Source organism: Corapipo altera, unplaced genomic scaffold (assembly GCF_003945725.1).
Source record: "Corapipo altera isolate COAL_440 unplaced genomic scaffold, ASM394572v1 61411, whole genome shotgun sequence".
NCBI lineage: Eukaryota > Metazoa > Chordata > Aves > Passeriformes > Pipridae > Corapipo > Corapipo altera.
In genome coordinates this window covers 27,070,999-27,074,812 of record NW_020884875.1, presented here as the reverse complement: position 1 = coordinate 27,074,812, position 3,814 = coordinate 27,070,999, and positions in this window count along the sequence as shown.

Here is a 3,814-nt window from a genome sequence, read left to right as displayed (position 1 = left end):
TATACTCATGTGCCTAACAATGTGTAATGTTTATACTTATGTATAATGAATATTCATGTAGTAGCTGGAAATAAATGTAGAACAACTGTCTTCTTTGGGTGTGACAGGTGTTGGGAGTTGTTGGACCCCTCCCTGATCACCCAGCGCTGAATTTGCTTTTATCATATAATAAATTCTGATTGGAAATTGCCCGATTGGGTTTCTATTTGTCACAGCTAGCAAGACAGGGACATACGGATATAGCTAAAGCTATGGATGAGCTGCTAGAGTATAGAACACAGCCTGTCTAGGCCCGTGAGAGAGGTTACAGTGCCTTGTTAATTGGCTGGTAAACAGGACACTGTGATTAGCAAAACAAAAAGTAACTGAAAGCCACCTGTGTCAACAAAGGAAGGGAGTGAAAGACAGAATTAACATCTAAGTGTCAACAATGTTAGGGAGTAGGGGATGAAGTCAACATCTAAGCAGAACCAATGATGAGCTTAGTTTTTGCAATATGTATGAGCTAATTATAAAGTGTATATTAAGCTGTTAGTAGTGATCAATAAACGAAGTTTGCTGATTCTCATATTGAGCGTCTCATTCTTCCCTCGTCACGACACATACCTGTTAGGTTTGGAAAGTGCCCTATATTGTTCTTCAGAGCTTGCTTAGTAATAAACAATTTCTTTTGTGCTAAAAAGACTAAGCTCAAATGTTTCTTTTGTCCCATGTTAACTGTGAATGCAATATGCTATAGAAATGCAGAATTGTTTGTGTAGCACTGAATGCAGTGTTAAATCCTGGGATCTTATTTGGGGATAGTTCTTGAAGTGGAACATTGCAGAAATACAATGGAGCTGGCTGACTAGAGACAGATTAGAAAATCTCTGACCCAGGGAACAAGCAGAAAACACAGAAGTTGGAGGGAAGGAACCAGAGAAGAGACTAAGGAAGAAATAAAGCAAAATACCTGTACCTCTAAAACCTACCTTTTTGTTGTTGTTGTTGTTTGTTTGTTTGTTTTCTGGCCAACTCTTTGAAAATAGTTTGCAAATACCATATCTTCAGGATGGTACTAACACCACTTTTCAGAACTGTGAACCCTGTAACCACACAGCACAGGGTGTGCATAATCTTATCCTGACAGATAGAACACTACTGGGTGAAATGAAGTAATCTGTTTTGTTACCAGTCTGATTCAAACTAAAACCCCTTTATTTGGGGAGCTGTGTTTTCATTATCTGCTGTCCCACAGGACATATTTACCAAGAGTTACAAGACCAAGACTTTTTTCTACTCAAATCATTGGTGCCCATAACTTTGAGATGTGACTTCTTTTCCAACGAATTTGTATTTGTAAGCAATTTTGCATTAGGAAATCCAGAATATCTGTCTCTTCCCAAAATCTAATCAATCTGTTTCAAGAGATCATTAAATTGCTAGATATTTAGAGAGAATAATTTGATGAATTGCTTCAGTTGTCTAGAATCAAAAATCCAAAGGACTTCTGCTGCAGCAGAATTCAATGCCTTGTAGCATTGCAACTAATGTGGGAAAGGAACAAGTGTGACCAAAGAAAAGCTTAGTACTTAAATAGGCCTGGAATAATTTTTGTGTGAAACAAACAAAAGCTCTAGAACAGGCAAAACCTGGAATTCCCTTCAGCCAGCCTTTGGCATTCCTATTTTAAAGTCTTAGCAGGTCTTACATTCCTTTACTAAAAATATTAGAGAGTTGGAGCCTACCGTGCTGTATTACATTATTTTTAGTACCAGCTGAACAAATCTACTGAGAACTTCCAACAGGTCTGCTCTACCCCAAGAGCAGACCAAACTAGAAAATCATCTGATGATTCAGGCTACTATTTGAGCAAAAAAGGACATTTGAGTCTAGAATTCAAGGCCACACGTATTTCAAAACAAAACAGTAATAGACACCTTGAATTTCCTGAGAAGCAGGCATATTTGGGAAGAATACCTGACTTGGTGATATGAAGTTTAATTTGTGATTGAGGTTTTTTGGTGCAAGTTTGAGGAAAATCTGATTCCCAGCTATGGACCACTTCTGTAGCAATACTTTTAAAGTAGTCAATGTTTAGTATTTATTACCCTTTGGCTTCTGCCAAACAACTTAGAAGCATCAGGTGTTGATTTATTTCATTCATGTATCTTCACAAACTGTGCTGAGTTAGTTTTCTTGAGTCTTCCACCACCAAACCCCTCCATGTCATGACAGGTCCCTGTGACACCTTGCACTATTGTGTTACAGACCATGACTCCTGCAAACCACAGCTGTGCTGCAGGCACCTGCACTCCCAGCTCCTAGCTGAGAAACTCCTGGTGACCTTCCCCATGGATTTACTGAAAATCCAAAGCACATGCCCCTTGCATGTGGCAATAAATGTTAAGCTTCCCATGACTTGTGTCAGTGAGGCACTGTGCTGCCTGTGGGGTGGGAGGGCCTGGCACAGCAGGTGAAGGGCAGTTGCAAGTGTGTGGTTTGTGTTGCTCAACAAAATCACCAGCAAAGGTATTGGCAAAGGCAGATTCACAGAATCACAGAATATTCTGAGTTGGATTATCTAGTCCAACCCTTAGCCTTGCACAGGACCATCCCCAAGGGTCACACCATGTGCCCAAGACTATCATCCAAACGCTTCTTGAACTTTGTCAGGCTTGGTGCTGTGACCACTTCCCTGGGGAGCCTGTTCCAGTGCCCAACCACTCTCTGGGTGAAGAACCTTTTCCTAATATCCAACCTAAACCTCCCTGATACAATTTCAGGCCATTCCCTCAGGTTGTGTAAGAGTGAAAGTGTAATAAAGTTTGTTGGCAAGGTTCGTTCTACTACTTATTAGTACCACTTTAGCACCACTAGAAGTGTATCACTAAAGTAACTTCCACACACTTTAACCACCTTAGCTAGGTGGTTAAAGCACACAGGTTAAAATGGGACTAAAATCTAAAATCACAAATAATTACAGAGTAGTTAGGGTTGGAAGTGACCTCTGGAGACAATCCAGTCCAACACCCCTGCCATGGCAGAGTCATGTAGTGCAGGTTTTGGGTTTTGTGTCCAGGTGGGTTTTGAATGTCTCCAGAGAGGGAAAATCCATTACTTCCCTGGGCAGCTGTTCCAGTGCTCTGCCACTCTAAATGGAAAGAAGTTCTTCCTCATGTTGAGGTGTAACTTCCTGTGTTTTAATTTATGGCCATTGCTCCTTGTCCTGTCGCTGGGCATCACCGAAAAGACTCTGGCACCATCCTCTTGAGCCCTGCCTTCGAGATACGTGCATGTGTTGCTGACATTCCGTCTCAGTCTGCTCTTCTGCACACTAAACAGGCCCAGCTCCTGCAGTCTCTCCTCACAAGAGAGATGCTCCGGACCCCTGATCATCTTTGCGCTCCCGCTGGACCCTCTCCAGTAGGTCCTTGTCTTCCGGTACTGAGGATCCCAGAACGGGACCTAGCACTGCGCATGTGCCGCGCAAGGCAGTGTTCGCGGAGGCGGAGATGGAAACGATCGCGATGAGGCACGGGAAGGCTGGAAAAGCGCGCGGGCCGCGCCCCGCCCTCCTCACGCCGCTCAGACTCCGCCCCGCCCTGGGGCGCGCGCACGCGCGGTGCCGAGGGCGCGCGGCACCTCCCCGTTCTAGTAACTTCCCCGTTGGGCTGCGTCATCACGGCGCGCGACGGCCGGGCCGTTTCCGGTGTGAGGGCCGCGGCGGGAGCGCTCCGCTGGAGCCGCCGGGAGCCGCCGGAAACCGCTGGGAACCTCGGCCAGGCCCTACCGTGCCCTGCCCTGCCCTGCCCTGCCCTGCCCTGCCCGCGGC